Raw genomic sequence first — 19,365 nt, forward strand, 5'->3', positions numbered from 1 at the left:
TGTGAAAATGATGAATTGATGAAGAGTTACCTGCAACCAATCAAAAGTGTTCTGTGCGTCTGTTTTGTGTCTGGTGCAGAATATGACAATCTACCAACTGTCCCTTTCTTTGAAGTTGGTTCGGCTTTGGAAAGTTACTGTAAATGCCTTGCTTGTAGTCTCACCCTAGTCACCTGACTTTGGAATTTGCACCATCCTGTTTAAGTGAAGATGCTGTACATAGGTTCAGATTTTCCTGTATATGAATTTGGGGTGTTACAGTAGCCTTATTCACCTTTTTAATAAATACACATGAAAACAAGACAGAAATGGCTTTTCTTACGCAGATTGTGTACATAGAACAATGTTGGTTTTTTATAAAGTCTAAGCAAGATGTTTTGTATAAAATCTGAATTTTGCAATGTATTTCGCTACAGCTTGTTTAACGGCAGTGTCATTCCTTTTTGCACTGTAATGAGGAAAAAAATGGTATAAGAGGTTGCCAAATTGCTGCATATTTGTGCCGTAATTATGTACCATGAATATTTATTTAAAATTTTGTTGTCCAATTTGTAAGTAACACAGTATTATGCTTGAGTTATAAATATTTTTTTCCTTTCTTTGTTTTATTTTAATGGCCTGTCATAGGTTTTTAAATCTGCTTTAGTTCCACATCACAGTTAGCCCTCAGCAGGTGAAAGCCGTGAGGTCACAGTCCACGTCTGTTTCAAACTCAATTTGTTCTTTAAAAAATAAAATATTTTTTCCTATGGAAAAGGTGCCTTCAAAGTACTTTCCTTTTTCAGTTTTTTTTTTCATTTTCCTTTATATATATATATTTTGTTGTTGTTGCTGCTATTTGTTGTTTTAATTTGCTCGCTTCTTCCACTCGTTCTTCAGAATGACAGTGGCCCAGAGACTTCTTTCTGTGGTCCTTTCTGTGCTGTTTTTCCAATCAGGATAGGCATGGAACATTAATATCAGTTTTGCTAAATCTTGGAGAACTTTGGTTTCCCAATAAAATGAATTCAACCTAAGCCAAACGGCATTTTGCCATGAGGTTTATAAGGTCCCGATCATCTAGTTGCATCACTAGGTCCAGTTTAAAAAGTTAGCAGTGAGAGCAAAGGGGAGCAGAGGTACTCACTTCGCACTGCATTCCAGGTGGACCTAGTTTTGAGCAAAGCAGTTAAGCATCAGCTGCTTTACTTGTCTTTACAGACTGATCTCAAGGGGAAAGAAAAAATTACTCTTAATAAAAAGCCGGCCTGGATGAAAGCACCCTTTCTGATTGTAGCTGAGGACAAGCCGGGGCGGGCAGTGAGGTAAACATCTTTGCTCGCCTTCCTGGGAAGGAGACCATGCCTGAGAGTCAAGAAGCCTTCTCCCGACTTCTTGGGGCTGGGTGGTCTTAGGAAACTTTAGGTCTCCAGCTTCGTGCTGCCCTCCCCTCCTCCCAACCCCCCCCCCACCCCAGAAAGACTTTCGCAGCCCTTACTTACCCTAGGGAGTGAGACGGTGCAGATAGAATGAGAAATGCCCCAGAGGCCAGCAAAGCAAGCCCGACTTGCACTCCCACATAAGAGACAGCACGTGTTGCAAAGCTCCCCAGGAGATTCTGATCAAAGCCTATAGGAACCCAGGATCTGGGCAGCTGTGCTTTCACACAGTCCTGGGACTGAGGAATGTTTGTTGAGCAAACTGCTGGCCTTCCCAAAAACAAAAGTTCCCCAGAGGCCCACAGTCGGAGTGGGAATTGCCCGTTACTCACCTCCAGGCTTGTCTTCCGCTGCACCTTACAGCTCCTTAGTTCCAGAGCCTTCTGCAGGAGCATGGTTCTCAGCCAAGGCACCAAAATGAATGCTTGATCCTGTCCACCAAGTTCAAGATCACTCATGGTTTAATCTGGGTGAAAGGACAAAGCAGTGAAGCATTTTCAACATTATGACCTTTATTATAATTACCCAATACACAGTTATATTCTCTACCTGCTTTTTTGAGACCACGTTTTCCATATTGAGTTGGCCGAGCTCAAAGACTGAAGATGTGTCCAAGTGTTGTGTCAAGTGGGAGCAGTCTGTGCTAGGGAGGGTCAGCAGAGGGGCTGTTCTCTTTTGGGTAGACTAGTTGCTCATTCAACTTTGACAGAGGTTCACACAGAACAGAGAAATAAATGAATAAAATGTTTTGTTCAGTCCACTACCAAGCTCTGGATCCAATCCAGAAGACAGCAGAAAAGTCACTTTCCCAACATTTGCAGAAAAGGGCAGTTACCTGCTTTTTAGATGGGAACAAATAGGTCTTCAAGTGACTCAAAAGGAGACACGGTCGCTGGAGCAGCAGGTCACTTACCTGGGTGCTCCCCAGCTTTTGCTTTTGCTTCCAATGTAGTTGGAGTGTCGTCTGTTATATATTCACACCCTATGTTTACTTGAAGGCAGATTTTCAGTGCTTTATAAGGGAAAAACTGTCTCCTACTCTTCGTTGTTAGCTAGTCATTCAACGGTGATTATTCAAAACACTAAATGTACTTGTAATAAAACCTAGCAAACCAGGCAAAGGATTCGTGTTTTCCAGTGTTTATGCCTCCAAAAGAAAGCTGCGTTTGGCTGGAGATCCTTGTACTGTGAAAATTGATTAACAGCATCTCTTAAAAAGAATTCTTGCAGCAGCTGTTTGATGTATTGGTTAAGATGCTTGTTAAGATACCTGCATCCCAAGCCGAGTGCGGTAACCTAGTGGCTAAAGTCCTCTCCTTGCACGTCCAGGGTGCCATATGGACACTGGCTCATATCCCAGATGCTCCACTTTCCTTCCAGATCTCTGCTTGTGGCCTAAGAAAGCAGTCAAGGACAGCCCAAAGCTTTGGGACCCTGCACCCAGACGGAAGACCCAGAAGAAGCCCCTAACTTCAGATCGGCTCAGTTCTGGCCATTGCAGCCAGTTGGGGCATGAAGCAGCAGATACATGATTTGTCTCTCCTCTCTATAAATCTGACAATCTGACTTCCCAATAAAAATAAATAAATCTTAAAAACAAAGAAGAAGCTGTCCCATCCCACATTGTGGTGCCTGGGTTCAGTGCTGAGCTCTGACTGCTGACTCACCCTCCTGCCCGTGAGGGCTCCTGGAGCAGCGAGGGTGGCTCAGGTGATTAGCTTCTTGTCACTGCATTCCCAGCTCCCGGCTTTCTCCGCCCAGTCTGGCTATCTTCATGGGAGCCCATTTTCTATCCCTGTTTTTCTCTCTCTACCTCTAGTAAATAACAAACCATACAATTCTTTATATAAATCAAGTATGTTTTTAAGAACAACCAACACAAGGTGACTGAAAATAATATCTACACTTTGCTACCAGTTGTAGGTGACAAATGTGTCAAATGAGTGAACGAGGACATCTGACTTCCAGCCGGTTAGCCTCACCCCATGTGCTCTCAGCAGTTCAGGTGCGCTCTCGGCATCAGTAGGCTTCCTGGGGAAGAGGGAGGGATGGATGTCAGGACACTGATGTCAGCTGTGGCTCTTGCAGGCCGGGAAGCAAATCAGCAGCATGTCAGGTGTGCAGAAGAATCTCGGCAGTGGTGTGTGTGGGCTCGGATGCTGATCCAGCCAATCAATGTGCCCTGAGGGAGCGGGGAGCGGGGAGTGGACCTCCTGTGCTGGGAGCCCTCACCCTGGCTAGTAAGTAGAGTCCTTCCTTGCTGAAACATATATTTGGGTCCCTGCAAGCAGAGCCCTGACACTTCCAACACGTTCTGAAGTCTTTCACTCAGGCCAGCAGCAGCCAGGCAGCATGGTAGGCGGGATGTTCTCTTCCACCTGTTCCCTTGGTCTGGCGTCATGTTGCCCTCCATCCAGACCTGACTCTGGTTTACTGGTTTCCTTCAGGCTGCTGTCTGGACACACCCTGTTCACTCCTGCAGTATTTCTACCTCTGAATCCACCCTCTGTGGCAGAACACTGTATAACTGAGAAATATCTTTTGGTAGATAATAGAGCTATTATTTCCTAAGTGCCACTCATGCTTTATAAAGGGGAATTTTATTTTGTGTGTACTGTGTTTAAGGGTATAACAACTCTTTGTCCTAAAAAGTCCAAGAGCAGTAAGGGAGAGAAATATCTTCAAAGAAAATTTCTTACTAAACATGACAAGATTCCTCTTCAGGTAGTTAGTTCTGCATAGCAGCCCCATCAACACAGCTCAAAAAGACAAAATAATTGTAGAAATTAATGTCTATCTCTAGAGAACAAGAAAAATGGTACAAGAAAAGTTCTGGGATGGGCACTAAGTTGAGCTGCTGCTTGATGGAGTGCCTGACTTAAGTCTCGGCTACTTCACTTACGCTCCAGCTTCCTGCTAGCGTTCCTAGGAAAGCAGCGGAAGATGGTCCAAACACTTGGGCTCCTGCCACCCATGAGGGAGGCCAGGATGCAATCCCAGGCTCCTTGCTTTGGCCTCACCTAGCCCTGGATTTACATGTCATTGGACAGTGAACCAGCAGATCCAAAATCTCATCTTTCTCTTCCTCCCTCCCCCTCTCTCTCCTCTCTTTTCCTTTCTCTTCTTATCATCCTGCCTTTGAAGTAAAAGCAATACATTTTTAGAAAGAAGAAGAGCTCGCGTCTTGCTGTTTCTCCCAGTTGGGCCTCTTAATTCTTTTGCAACTGAGTCAGCAGCATTGAACTCAGGGTTTGGAGAAAGGTGTGAGAGCTTTCTGGAGACATCAGTCCAAATTCCTTTGTTTTAGAGGAATATTCTCATGTGGTTTGGACTTCTTCAGGCTCTACCAGTAAGTGCAAAGTAACAGGCAAAGCCCAGACTTGCTAGGACCCCCCGGCTCGGAGAACAGTCTCGGCCAAGCGTGTGGCTGCTCCTCAGCTGTGCTGCCACTGGGAGCCGCAGAAACCTCCCAAGGTCTGATTCAGTCACAGACATCTCACAGTGAAGCCCAGCTTCTAAAGCGCCATGTCCCTGGGTGCCGTCTCCTTAGTTACTGGCAGGGAGTACTTGGAGGTGTGCTGAGAGCAGTAATGGAGGCCAGAGACAGCATGGGCATGGCCACACTCAGCTGGGTCTTTAATCAGCCTACTCCAAGATTCCCCAAACGAGCCTTTCCAGCAGATTCTTGCTTATATGCAAGTCTAAAAGATTCTATAGTGTTATCTGTATACATATGACACATATTCATGCACATTAATTTATCCACTTACACATGCAGTCGTTGAACAGTTTTTATATGCCTGACAGTTGCTAAATGTTGGAGGCCATGGCAAGATTCCTCCTGTTAAGGAACCCACAGTCCTAACTTCCATTAGAGCCCAGCATGGTGGCCAACATGGTGGCCTAGCAGCTAAAAGTCCTTGCCTTGCATGCATACCGGGATCCCAAACAGATACCAGTTCATATCCCAGCTGCTCTACTTCCATCTAGCTCCCTACCTGTGGCCTGAGAAAGCAGTGGATGATGACCCAAATCCTTGGGACCCTGCACCTGTGTGGGAGACCCAGCAGAAGCTCCTGGATCCTGGCTTCGGGTTGGCTCAGCTTCAGTGATTGTGGCTGCTTGCGGAGTGAACAAGCAGACAAAAGATCTTTCTCTCTCTCTCTCCTTCCCTCTGTAGATCTGGCTTTCCAATAAAACTAAATAAATCTTAGAAAAACAAAACAAAATCCTTCCATCAGTGATAAGCAGGCCTCTCAGAAAGGAAGTGATATAGCTGGCCACCAGTGCGTGTTTGTGTTCCTTGAGCATTTTTGAAAAATGCCTCTGTGTCTCTGCCGCCTTCCCGCCATCCACCTGTGTGTTCTGTTACTGTGGGTGGCACTTCTTTCCTTTGCAATCTTTCACTGCATCTCTGCCAACTGGCTGGCTGGAAAGCTAAATTTAGTCAAGCTGTTCTGTTCTTGACAGCATCTTAGGGCTGGGCCTTCAGTGCCTGCCTCTGTCCTTAAAGGGCAAATCAGAAAGTTCCCCATTTGTTTGCAGCCCACATTACAACTTGTGTGTGTGTGTGTGTGTATTTGAAAGATTGATTCTTGGCTATAATTGGTAGTTTTCCTGTAGCTAATTCCAAGCAAGGAATTGCAGAAAGCTTTATGTCTGCTAAAAGCAGTTAGCAGTGAGCTCGAAAACAGCAGGGGAAAAAATGAAGTGTGAGCATCTGGGAAGGATGCCAAGGTGACCTCCTGGCTGGGAACAGCACCAACATCCTCAGGAGTGGGCAGGGGGTTCCTTCCATGGAAACCCAATCTCAACTCCTTGCTTGTAAATGGGGAGGGAGGAGAAGGGTCTCCTACCAGCCCTTTATTATTCCAGATAAAAATAATAATGGTGCGAATCGCACTCACACTTAGACAAGCCTGTTTATCGGCACAGGACACAAAACAGCCGTTTTCCAGGAGCAGATGTCAGAAGTTCACACTGCATATAACACTTGTCCTGGGAGTTAGTGCAGCGTCTCCCAGACTGGCCGAGGCAGTGCCCACTGTGTCCAGAGAAAAGCGGGGGGCTCTTCCGTTCACCAGCGGAAAATGGATCTTGGTAGCACAGTCTCTCAAGCTCCTCCAGACACAGGTATAGGACTTTTTACAAGACTGTCGGGAAAGTGGGAAGCACTACAGCTTGTGTGCGACACAAAAACACAAGGCTCAACCCGTGTGTCCCAATCAGACCACACGGGCGGCAGCTAGTGTCAGCTCTAGTGGCCTCGCACCTCCCTGGCCGCCCACAGATCCGGCAGGCTGGGCGGGAGGAACATATTTTGTCCTTGAGTCACCACCACCTCCAGGGCTCCGGAGAGAAGGGATTAAAACCATCCCTGCCCTGGCCATTGTTTTAAGAGTCTCATTTATGCTAATTTCAAGAACAGATTCCAGAAGAGAATTGGGCTTGGGATTCTACAGGCAGCAGCCCAGGCCAGGCAGGTACCCGAGGATGACAGGGAGGCAGCAGCCTGGAGAGGCCGGCAGTGTTTAAGAGGCTGGCCAGCCTTCTGCAGTCGCACAGAAGGCCTGTTGGAGAACACTGCCTCTGTGGGGCCTCTGGGTTTCAGATGTCGGTGTCTGATTTTCCCTAGGCGTCTTGTGCGTCAGCCCAACGCTGGAAGCTCAGAGAAGCTCTCTTTGCTGCCGGTGTGCTTTCCGTGCTTTGCTGTCCTTTTGTTTTGCCTTGCTCTTTCTTTGGAAACTTTGCCATAGATAGAAAATGTGACAGGAGAACAATGAATGTCTGTGGCTGTCCTGCACAGACTCAACAGTGAGCATTCTGCCTGCAGCGCCTGCGCTGGGGCTTCCAGCTCCATCAACGGGCATGCATCTGTGTGTGCACATATGTTTATGGAAAGGCATGAGCAGAGCATAGGCATGTGGAGGAGGGTAGAGTGGTAGTGTGTAGCTGCACATATGTGTACATTAGTATGTATTTGGATGTGTTTGCATATTCAAATCTATTAGTGGCTAGATTGTATGAATGTATATATGTGTAAATAGACATGCATATATGTATAAATAGGTATGTTGATTATATACATGTAAATATTGTATGATGGCATTTATAGGCGTGTCTATGGCATGTAAGTGTGTAAATAGCTAGGTGTATATATGTGCATGTAAATAGGTGTGTGTGAATCTATGTATATGTTAATACTGTTCGTGGACATAGATATGTATAAGTAGGTATGTGCAGTACATGTGAACACGTGTGTGTGTGGATGTTTTCTGGAAGCACAGACCTCAGGACGTGCTTAAACCTCGCTATCTCAGACGGAATCTGCCCCGAGGCCTCAGTGCCATGCTCCATCCTGAAAACAGTAGCAAGCACTTCCTTTTTATTTTTTAAGATTTATTTATTTTTATTGGAAAGGCAGATATACAGAGAGGAGGAGAGACAGAAGGGAAGATCTTCCATCCGATGATTCACTCCCCAAGATGCTGGGGCAGCTGGAGCTGAGTCAATCTGAAGCCAGGAGCTAGGAACCTCTTCCCGGGTCTCACATGTGTGCAAGGTCCCAAGGCTTTGGGTCGTCCTGCTTTCCCAGGCCACAAGCAGGGAGCTGGATGGGAAGTGGGGCCGCCAGGATTAGAACCGGCACCCATATGGGTTCCCAGTACATTCAAGGCGAGGACTTTAGCTGCTAAGCCATTGCACCGGGCCTGTTAACAAGCATTTCTTGAGGAAGTCGAAGACCTGCTTTGTCAATCTCACCTTCTAAATTGGAAACAGAGCAGCTGAGACACAAACCAGTGCCCACCTGGGGTGCCAGCCCTCCAGGTGGCAGCTTAAACTTCTGTACCACAATGCCAGCCCCTCTGATCTACTTTTTTAAAACCATGTGCAAGCTACTGCTTCCTTTCCTCATCACAGCCAAATAGAATTTGGCTTGTCACCTCCCACACTTCACACCTCGGAGGCAGAGGTGGGAACGCTCACCAGGTGAGGACTCCTTTCTAGCCTCATTTGCACCTAGTTGGGGACTTGATTGGAGTGCCTTGTGGAAGCACAGGTGCCTGACATGCAGAACTCCCCACCCCCTGCTTGTCACTGATGAGTGCCTTTGGTTTCACAGCCCTGGACATGGAAGGGCTCTTTCACCGGCACATGCCCTACATCGTGATGTCTGCTGGCTGAGCCCATAATGCAAGCTCAATTGAGTAGCTAGGAGCAAATGAAGATGCCACCTAGTGGGGCGGGGTCAGTTGGTTAAGCCCTGCAGCAGAGCCACGCCCACTGCAATCTCTGGCTAGTATCTCCATCCTGCGTCCCCACCCTCCACTGTCTGATCCAACTGACTTTTTCTAAGGTTCGGAAGACCTTGTTCAGGAAACATGGCTTGCCTAACTTGGGTCTTTTGAAGACAATGCCCCTGTTTTTTCTTGTTTCTTGCAGTGAAATGTCAGCTCATAGCAAGTCAATACAAAAAAATTTGTTTTGGCAACGAGAGCTTCTCTGTAGCTCTCAAACCACGCCTTTGCTGTGCAGATGTAAGCTTGGCATTGAATCTGGTTCCTAGAGCAGGAAGGGTAAGTAGAATTTGTTTTTCTTTTTTCTTCCTTCCTCTTTTTTTTTTCTCAGCATGAGCATTCTTACTTTTTTTCTTATAGGAGTTGAGAAACTGGGTGAGGCTTTTAATTATTTCAACAAATGTATGCAAGCAATCTCTGGTGCTGACCAAGAAGACAGAGAGTGGAGAGTGCTTGTTTTCTTTTAGGCTCTCTCCCTTTCTTTGTGCCAATTTCCATAGGCAGGGAACCAGCCCCTGGGGTGTGTGCTCTGTGGAGCAGAGCTGCAGGCAACTTCCATAGAGCTTTAGGAAAACACCATTAGCAAAGAGAGCACTGCCAAGAGGAGCAAGCTGGGCCAGCCGGTGGCATCTCCTCCTGCGTAGGAACCAGAGGATGAAGCGTGGAGGGTGGCTGGCCACCACCTCCATCTTGCATCCTGTGCTCTGGAAAACCTGCAAGGGTGGCTGTCAGGTGCACAGTGTGTTCATGTAGGACACTGGGTGGTCTTTTCTCCAGGAGAAGAATTCCACAGGAAGTGTTATCCTGCTACAAGTTCTTGAGAAAGCTATTGAACTTTCTGGAACCCCGGTACTTCATCAATGGCAAGTCTCTTAACCTACCTTGAAGAGCTGTGGTGAAGAGCCATGGGGATATGCCGTGTGGATGGCCTGAAAAGTAATGGGCAGTCACTAACAATCTTGGAACCAGGGCTCAGTGCATGAGACAACTGAGCTCGGCCCTTAGCTTGGCGATGGGTTTACTCCCTAGCACAAATAACCCTATGCTGTTGAACTTTTTGATATGTACCTCTTTCAGCAGCTATGCAAGCACTAGTGTTAACGATGTTCTTTATCCACACAACATCTTGAGATGCCTCGAAATGAAGGGCAACCTTTGCAGCTTTCTCGAGAGAAGAAACAGCCTCTGTACTTGAGTGCTCTACCTTTGTGCATTAAGTCAGTGCTAACATGCACTTCATCCTGAAGTGCTGCTGACCCAGACCTAAGGTAAAATCATGATTTTCCTGTTTTACACAATAAACTGAAATACATGGTGATTACGGCAATGTAAATAAAGCTACAGAACATGCCACTCTGGGGCTCCCTTTCCCCATGTCAGTGTTTTACATTTGCTAACTGCTTGCAGAGAGCAGGGAATTGGCAAGTGCCAGTTGGAGAACTTGGGCTCCAGATCTAGCGGGATGGTGATCAGTGAATTGGCCTCAGCAGCAACATCTTCACAGGCTGAAAGAGAACCTGGCTTGCTGAACAGGGTATCCAATGGGTTCACACCTTTCCATAACCCAATGTTGGTGACCCTACATTTATATGTCCTGTTCACCCCCTCCCTACACACGCAATGTATTTAGAGATAGGTTCTTTGCAGAGATTAATTAAAATAAAGCCCTCAAGTGGAACCTGATCTGGCATGACCAACGTTCTTGTATGATTTGGAAGTGGGCAATGTGAGCACACAGGGAGAAGGTGGCACAGGCAAGCCAGGGGACAGGTGCTTCCCAACATGGCACAACCAACCAGACCTGCTGACATCTTGATCATGAACTTGTAACCTCCAGGTCAGTCAGGAAAAAGCTTCTGTGTAAGACAGTCTCTGATACTGTGTTTGGTCAGTCCTAGCTAACTAATGCACTGAAGAATTTCTGAGTTATTGATTGTTCTAGAAGAAATTCCTAGAGTCCTCGTTGCTTGATTTGTGTAACATACCAAGTGCTGCATTTTAGCTGTGATCATTTAAACTTGTGCTCCAGTGGGAGACCAGCATGTCTAGAGGAGGGGTTGGCAAACCACTGGCCAAGGGCCAGCCAGGAGCTCTGTCAGGGCACCCCAGTCCTGTGGTGGTGGGAGAACAGTTATAGACCATCAGGGTACAAATGGGACAGGTCGTACTCCAATAAAACTTTTCTTGCTGGGACAAGTACTAGCCGGGGCATGGACTCTGCCCAGAGGAGACTCTAGTAGGCTGCCTGACTCATGCCTTCAAATGCCTTTGAACTCGTTTGTACCTTCGTGATTCCTAGAGGACTGGTAATGAACCAAAGTGTTGTCTAAAGATGTGAAAATACACAATACGTATTTGTCCCCAATGGGAACAGAGCAGTGCCACCTCCCTTTGTACCTGGACTCTGAGTCCCAGGGCTGGAGCCCCACATGCTTCTTACATCGCATTTCTTTTGCAGCTGGTGCTGTCTCTCACCAGCTCCCTCATTACTGAGTTGAGTGGAATCTCACATTTACTTCTATGCCAAGGTCATGATTCTCACTACTTAGGGAAGATGGTCTTTCACCACTGGCCAAAGGGACTGTTGTCCAGGCATATTGTCAGAGAACAGGGTGCATGCCACTGTGTGAGGCTGTGAGCGGTGTATTGTCAATGTCCCAGGGTGTGTCCTTGCACCAGGAGGATGGGCTCCTCTGGGAGCTTGTAAGCCAAGCAAGCAGAGCACTGCAGAGGTAAAAGCCAAGCTCCTCATTTGCATTCCAGACCTATAGTTTCATTGTTTGGGACAATGGGCACATCTCATAAACCCTAACATTCCTGCTTTTTTTTTTCCACTATAAAATGGGTATGGTAGTTGGCCCTACCTCACAAGGTGTCCTAGGAATACAATGAAACAATGGTATGAAACATTTTGTACAGCATGCAGCTGATTCTATGATAATGCATTGAGTAATTCCTTCCATTTAATTGGCCTCAGTGAAGACATGACGTCTCAGTGGACATGTGATAAGGCAAAGGGAAATGGTTTCAGCCTGTTCTTGATTCAATTTGGGGGCCAGTGCTCTAGAGTCAGAGCAAATGGAAAACAGCGCCAATTCTGGTGATCAAGACCATCACTTTCCTGTCTTCCAACTTGGAGATAACCAGCCTTCTCCAGGGGGCATTATCTGCCAACAAGACACACTGTACATTTTACAACATACCAGTAACACAAACACAGGGCACGGAAGCTCGTGTCAGAGGGCAGCTAGGGTTGGAAGCAGGCAGAGTCCGCACTAGGCTCAACACAGCCTGGGGGCCGGGCTTTCTGCGAGGCCCATGGATAGATGTGGGAAGAAAGCCAGGCGCCCTGTGCTCCTGAGGGTCGCTTTGTATTTATTCGCATCCACCCGTCGTGAACCTGCACCCTGCAATGCTTTACATGCATATTTAGCATCCACATGTCTTTGAAGAATTGTTGATTTTATTCTTGAAAATTGCCGTTTCAATCGTTTCAACATGATTGTGCACCCCCAATGCAAGCCCCTCAAATTCAGCAGGTATGCAGTGAGCTAAAACTGTACCGTCTCCTAAGCAAGAGGCATGAGAAAAGACAAGGATGGGGATCGCCTAGTCAATCACCAGGAGATTTCTCATCTAGAGGAAGGTGGGCAAGGTCCCCCAATGACAGCTCAAGGGAGAGCAAAGGAGAGCCTTTCTGGGGGACCTCCGCCAGCCTAGCTGGTTACTCTGGGTCGAAGGTTAATGCAGGCCCTGCTAGAGCAGGGAGGGGTGATCACAGGACGCGGACACCTTGCTATTGCAGCTCCTTTGGGACTTGTGTCACGAGCGCCTCTTGCTGTGGCTCCGTTTCCACAGGTCTGTTTAGCTCATGCCATCATGATGATGTGTTTCTCCTGCTCTCATGCTGAAGGAGACGCTATCCCTGTGCTGTGGTAAAGCCACCGGCCACCTGCACTCAGCTATGGACAAGGAGCCCGTTCAGGTCCATAGCTGGGCTCCAGTGGATGCCCCAGCGGATGCCTGGAGCAGTACAGGTGGGCGTGTTGTTTGCCAAGTCTTTCCACCACTACCACCCGCTATCTGTTCCAGGCTAGTTGTACACCCATTACACACACACGATCCATGTAACATATATACACACCACATACACATATACACATACACACACACGCTGTATCAACAATGTGAAATTCCATGAGACATCTATCTGTGGTGTAATCTGATATCTTGCACACATTTTGTATCATATGCCAATTTTGAAAACAATTTGCTGCATTATGTATGTTTCACAAAGTTTCCCAACTTCACATAGATCAAAACTCACTTTGAAAAACACTGGGACCAACATTTTGTTTTGTTTTTTTTGGCCCTGACAGCAACTGATGAACATGAAGATATTCTGGCATCGTCCTAGCTACATAGCTCTATTCCCGTTACCAGTTAATAAATTCAGGTGCCTCGATCTGTGCCTCAGCATCCTCCTCTGTGATATGGGGAAGGTAGGAATACCTGTCCCATGGAGCTGGCGTGGTGGCTAACCCAAGTGTTAAAGGAGACGTGCTAAGGCAGTTTTTATTAGCTTTCCTTGCTGTATAGTAGATGTTGCTTTTATATAGAGTTGATTAGGCCAATGGGTGAGTACAGAGTTTTTAAATGATTATTTGTGTGTAAGACCCTAACTGGGGAAGAAGCATTTGTCTCCTCCATTTTCATTTCTAGGTAATCACTTAAATCCGGGATTACAATACAAAGGGGAGGAGTGGGGAGGGGGCTGGAACCGCGGCCCCCATGGGTTTGCATTCTAATCTACAATTGACAACACCTGGGCATGATCTAGCCCCTGCAGTGTGCCCAGGAAAAGAACCTTGGCAGCACCTGTGAGTGCCTGGTGGGGCACTGGTGGCTTTGAGGAGCAGAGCCACTGTAGCTGGAACCGCAGAGCAACAACACAGGGCTCCTCCTCCAGAGCCACATGGGACCTTCGGGCAGACCAAGGGGAAGACACTTACATGGCAGGGTGACAGCTGCTCCAAAGGTCCACCTGTCCCTGGGAGACCCTGGAGCGATAGCTCTCAGCAGACTGTGGCCTGGCATCAGAGGCTGTTTTTGTGGATGCTGTTCAGGGATCCCCTAAAGTCAGGGAGAAATAGGAGAAACGAAAGCGGAGAGCTGAAACTCTCCATCTCTATTTTCACCGACTAGCAGGTGACATTGTCTGGCTCGTTCTTGAGGAAAAGCTGCTGCATCTCCTCACACTGTCCTTTGCAGGAAGAGAGATCATATGTGACTCTCTGTTATTCAGTGTTAATTCATACTTACTTGTACCTGATGTAACAAGAACTTGTAATGTAATTCATTAATTAGCCATCCACAAGAGGTGGATTGTTTATCACCTGAGAGAGTCGGTGTTCACATATAACTGTTATTGGTATGGTCCATAAACAATGAAGGCCTAACCATCATTGTACCTACATTAGGGCCCATGATACAAAAACTAACCTACAATGAAAAGTTATTCTCCTGCATGGCTGGGAGACACTCCAGTGGAAGCATGAAGGACTCAGGAAAATTCACGATGGACACACATTATGAACAGAGAGGGGAGAACAGACGGGAGGGGATGGAGTTTGGAGGAGAAGGAGGGGAGAGCCCACCGCCAACTAAACTGTATCAAAAAACAAGAAAAAAATAATAAAAAGGAATGACTTGGTTCCACTTTCCTGTCTGCTGGTGCTCAGGGTCCAGGAAGCACCTCCAGATGCTCTTGGTCAGGCAGCTCCATCCAGGAGCCGACCCGGGAGCCTCAGGCAGCAGGAGGCAGTTGGGTGTGAGGGCAGGGCAGCTCCAGGGAGAAAGGTCGCACAAGGCTGGGCGACCCAAAGTCAGAGCTGGAGAAGTGGACAGGTGAGTCTGGGGAGTGTAGCAGGAAGGCCGGCTGCAGGCCGAGCAAAGGCTCAGCCTACTGATGTCCCTGGGGAAGCAGCGGCCAATGGCCGAGGATCTGGGGCCCCGACATCCGAGTGAGAGTGCAGGATGCAGTTTATGGCTCCTGGCTTTGGCCTGGTCCAGACTGGGTTATGGAGGCCATTTGAAGAGTGAACCAGGAGCTGAAAGATCTCTCTCTCTCTCTGCCACTCTGCCTCTCAAGAAGTAAATCAGTATTAAGAATTTAATTTCCATAGGGTTTATGAGGCTCTCTGAGACCTAAGTGGAGCTGACCAAACTCTGCTACGTCCCATGCTCAAGGCCGGAGCGTCAGCAGGGGGACAAGGTCTCTCCGACATGGAGTAGAAAGCTGAGGTGGGGAATGAAGAGGAGTGGTATGGGCCCCTGCTCAACCCCAGCCCTCCAGGCACCTTGGATCCTTAGAGACGGTGGAGAACCCGGGCCGGAGCACAGCAAAGCAGAATGGAAAGAAGCTGCAGCAGGAGCGGGCATCCCTGGAGTGAGAAGAAATGCTGCCTGTTCTAGGGAGCCAGGATGCTTGAAAAGATAATGACTTTAGCCATCTCATCTTTCCTTCAGCATATTCATAGCAAGAAGCATTCTTATTGCATTTCTTCAAAATAATTCTTACCGTAAAAAGAATGGCACGCAAGCAGAAGGGAGCTGACTCAATGTCCCCGTCCCCGATCCCCAGCTTCGCCTTATTGATGCCTGCAGTAGCTGAGCCACATAACGGCAGAAGCAGTGTTACCATGGGCGGGCGAGGCCAGGTAGACGTGTTGGCGTTTATTTTAGGGTAGTTGATCAATAAGATCAACTGCCAGTTCTGAATCTGCAGATGTGGCGTAAAAAAGCGCTTTTTAAAAATATAGATGGATCCTGCCTTCCCTTGGAACGTGGAGCACTCCCTGCTTCTGCCAAGCCCAGCGAGGATCTCCACATTGTCCCCTTCGCCAAGCAAACTCACTTTTAAAAAGGCAGGAACACACTTTATATGTGCCCACGATATCTAAAAGACAAAGGAAATTTTGTGGGGCCAAGGTTGTGGCATAACCGGTTAAGCCGCTGCTTGCAACACTGGCTCCCAGGCTCCTGGCAGTTCTGGCCCAGCCCCAGCTGTTGTAGCCATTTGGAGAGCGACTCCACAGGCTGCCTGACACTTCATTTTCCCAAGAAATAGATCTTTAAAAAGAAAAAAGGAATCTGTATTCAGAACTCTTGTCGTCATTTAACAAGGGAATGCGTTTGTGGGCAAGCTCTCTCTCACCTGAGAAAGTAGCACTTCACTTGAGATTTTTCTCCGCTTGGGATTCTTCAGTCTGTGAGCCAGAGTCCCAGTCATAGCAGTGACTTTGGTCAGGATCAAAGTCAATTCTGGCCAACTCTGCCCTGCTTTCTAGGAATGTTCCTAATTCTTTAACCCATCATCTTCTCATGCCCCTCCCAGCCATCCCCAGCAGCCTCAAAGCTGGTCATAGAGGTGAGGAGAGAGCTCCAGGAGCCCTACTGCGTGCTGCAGCAAGTGGGTACATTTTCTGCCTGGGTTTCCGGCACTGCCACCTGTAGGTCTCAGCAGCCCCAGAGTCGTCCAGTGTGGCCATGCCTGGTCCATGGCCAGCTCCGCTGCGGCACAGGACTGAGTGCCTCTGGCAGGTGGGTCTCAGTGGAGGAGTGGCCACCTTTCATGTGCCGCCAAGGACAAATCTGTGTGTCCAGATGAGATTTTTGGAAGCACCTGTGAACTGTGCCCACACACCTGCAGGAAGACAGCGCTTTTCCTGATGGAGGCGCGAGGATTACCTGCATTAAGCCAGCACGGCACATCTGCTCCGCGTGGCTGCGGTTTTCCGAAGAGGAACTGGAACGGTGGAAGGTGGTATCTCCCAGGCAACACACAAAAGGAAAGCTGAGAGGAACCACGACAGTGGTTGTTAGGATAATTTCTAACAATTTGCCAATGTCTTTCCCTCTGCTGCCTATCTTGTCTTGGATCCTAGACTACAAAAAAAACTCTCTGTGCGACAGTTTCAGACACAGCAGTGCAGGGAGCTGTTTATGAGATGGAGACAGCGCCAGGAATTTCCAACTTTTAAAGAAAAATGAGGTCTAGACATTTCCTTGGAGGCTCCCTGCCACTTCCACCTATCCCCTGAGGCAGCAGAGGTAAGGCCAGGAATGTCTGGTCCCAGCAGAAACTCCCATCTCTCACCCCCATTCCCGCCTGTTTTCCTGTCCCTTTCTCTGATTTGTCTTCGCTCACATGTCCAGATGCCGAGAGAGGCAGCTGATGGTGGCCTCTGTGGCAACTGGCAGGCTGGCTGGTTGGGCAAGGCTTAGGCTAATGGAGCGGGGCCCCTCAGCACCTGCGGTCGTGCGTGGCCACCTCAGAGTGACTCACGCTCTGACGAGGTTATCAGCTGAGGCAGCAGGCCCAGATCAGCGAGTGAGCGACACACAGACCCTACACTCCCATCTCCACTTTGGCAAGGGAGGCCTGGTCTGGCGCTTATTGCAATGCCGGGAGCTTGGCCCCTGGCTCAAAGCCACTGAAATTCTAGCATTTTTGCTTATGATCCAGTTTTGATAGCTTCCTGAGTCCAGGAAAACATTAGGGTTGTGATCACTGTCTTTGCTCTGAAGGTTTTGCCACGGCAGCTGGCCTAGTCTGCTCGGAGAATTTAGGGGAAAGTTGAAAGGAGTTCTCCATGCCTCACTTCTTGGCTCCCAACGCTCTCTTGTTTGACTTCTGAAAGAACAGCTTTGACAGGCCCCTAAAAGGCAGGAGAGGCTTAAGGTGGGCCCCCTCCCTCCACCCCGCGGAGGGGAGATGCCGGCCACGCAAAGGGTAGGTCAGAGGGCTTCCTGGAGGTAATGGACTTTCACAAACATCGTAAAGGAGCTGTCAGGCCCGACATGCTGAGGGGTGAAGGAGCCATTCTCCCTGGCCGCTGATGTCCACGAGTGATGGGATGGTGATGGTAATTCACACAGAGGTCCTGTCGGGAAGACTGGTGTCACCTTAGAGGAATCTTGGGACAGTCTCTTCCCCGGCCTTCAAAGTATCCACTTTCAGGTGCTAAGTGGTAATTAAAGCTAGCAGGCTGAGTCTCCTTTGCTGAAATCAGATCTCAGAGCCAGCAGCAGGGTCAGGATTACAGCCCATTCCCAGGCCGGGACAGCCCAGCCACGCGCAAGCCTGTAACACGGCAGAGTGCTTCTAGTCTCCCATTGCACAGGAACTTCAAACTGTGAGCCACGCGCTCGCTTTTGCTGGCTCAAAGTCTGCTTTGGAAGAAGAATCTCCTGTGTGTATCTGAAATCGTCACAGAAATAGATCATCGTTGTAAAACTTCTTTCCTCGTTGTCTTTCTCAGGATAGAAGAGCAGGATTGTTATGCCTCCAAGTGCTTTCATTTGTGTTTCCTTTATTTGAGAATTCGATCTTAAGCCTTGAAGTGACTCCTGGCACTTCCACCTTTTGGTTTCTGCTTTGTGCCATAGTTGCTAGGAAGCTAGAACTGTCAGAAACACCACTGAATTTCCAATGGTATCATCGTAGGTTTCTGGGGTGGGAGTAGGGAGAACAACTATTCCTACCCACTTCACTGGCTGGTTATTAGTATTTTTTATCTGCTTTTTAAAACAGGGGACTGACATTTTGGTGTAGCCAGATAAGCTGCCACCTGCAACACTGGCATCCTGTGTGGGTGCCTGTTTTAGTGTTGGCTGTTTCACGTCTAATTCAGCTCCTTCCTAATGTGCCCGAGAAAGCAGCAGGAGACAGCCCAGTGTTTGGGCCCCTGCACCACAGTGGTGGACCTGGAGGCAGCTGTTTAGGAAGCAAGAAGACCTCTCTGTCTTTCTCTCTCTGTGTAACTACCTTTCAAAGAAATTAAAAATATACCTGTACTTTTTCCAAATATTTGTTTTAGAAAATAATTGAAAGTAGGCAAATTACACGGTAACTAACTAAATAAATTATGATGCTCTTACAGAGAGGAAACTGAAGTCACACAGCAAGCTGTGCCCGGTCCTTCCCTGGAGATTCCTGCAGGGGACTGTGCTGGGCGGAGGTTCCTGCAGGGGACTGTGCTGGGCGGAGCTGGGACTGGCACACCAGGATAGATGCTTTAGAGCAGGTTGCAGAAAGATGAAAGCCAGAGGCGGGTGGGGAGCTGGGTCACAGTTTCAGAGAAGGTGGCTCATGCATCACATTGGAATGACAAGGAAAGGTATAAACAGAGATTAGAGCAGGTGGGCGGTAGCGAGGAGGTGAAAGAAGTGGAAGGGGGAACCAGGTGCAAGGGAGGCGACATTTGACAGTGGGGACACTAAATCTTCCAGCATTAGGCCCCGGGTGGGCCTCTCTTTCATGTAGTTTGCAGTTTGTGTCATGGAGGACAGGAGAGAGCAGCTTCTTAGAGCAGCCAACCCATGCCAGATAACATCTGTGTCATGTCCTGCTGTAACCCATCAGAATAGGGAGCCCTAGCGCTGGCTGGTGGGATAGGCTGGGGCCGGAGCAACCACCCAGGCGTTGTTCACTGCGTGAGTCCAGTGGGTGGTGGAAGAAGCAAGCCAGCCTCCACCTGCTGGAGTTACCAGTTAACTCTAGCCTGGTGGTGGCTTGAAGTTGCCAGAAATGTGCGTTCTCCTGGGAAACATCCAGTGATTACATACGGCCTTGAATTCATGCATCC

Source organism: Ochotona curzoniae, unplaced genomic scaffold (genome assembly GCF_017591425.1).
Source record: "Ochotona curzoniae isolate NIBS_2020 unplaced genomic scaffold, NIBS_Ocur_1.0 contig_64, whole genome shotgun sequence".
Taxonomy (NCBI): domain Eukaryota; kingdom Metazoa; phylum Chordata; class Mammalia; order Lagomorpha; family Ochotonidae; genus Ochotona; species Ochotona curzoniae.